Here is a 632-nt window from a genome sequence, read left to right on the forward strand (position 1 = left end):
TTTAAATTAATTTTGAATTAATGTAGAATTGATGATAAATAATTAAGTAGTTTTAAATATAAGAAAAAGATGTATTAAGTGAGATCAGATAGTAGTATATAAACCTAACTATATAACTATATCTGAGATTAGAAATTAAACTTTACAGTTATTATATTATTTAAAAGTATTACTTTTAATTATAATTTGTATTCATTATATTAATCTCAAATTACATTATTTCAAATATTAAAAATCTTAAATTCACTTCTTAAATAAAAATCTAGTTTCAGATAAAGAATATATTTAAATTCTTAGTTATATTTTCATTCTGATCTTATTATTAAAAATAGTATTAAATAAGATTATGAAATCATTTCTTACTTATATAATATTATAATATAGTACTTATTTGTTGAAAATTTAATATAAAGTATTATTAAATATTATTACTTTTCTAAATACAGATTATAATTAATATCATTTTAATTAAAAAAAATATAAAATATAAAAAATAATAAAAAAATAAAAAATAAAATAATAAGAAAAAATTACAATAAAAAAAAAAGAGAAAGAAAAAAAGAAGAGAAAGAAAAAAAGAAAAAGAAAGAAAAAGAAGAAAAAAAAAAAAAAAGAGAAAGAAAAAAAAAGAG

This window comes from Blastomyces dermatitidis, assembly GCF_000003525.1.
Source record: "Blastomyces dermatitidis ER-3 genomic scaffold supercont1.1, whole genome shotgun sequence".
NCBI lineage: Eukaryota > Fungi > Ascomycota > Eurotiomycetes > Onygenales > Ajellomycetaceae > Blastomyces > Blastomyces dermatitidis.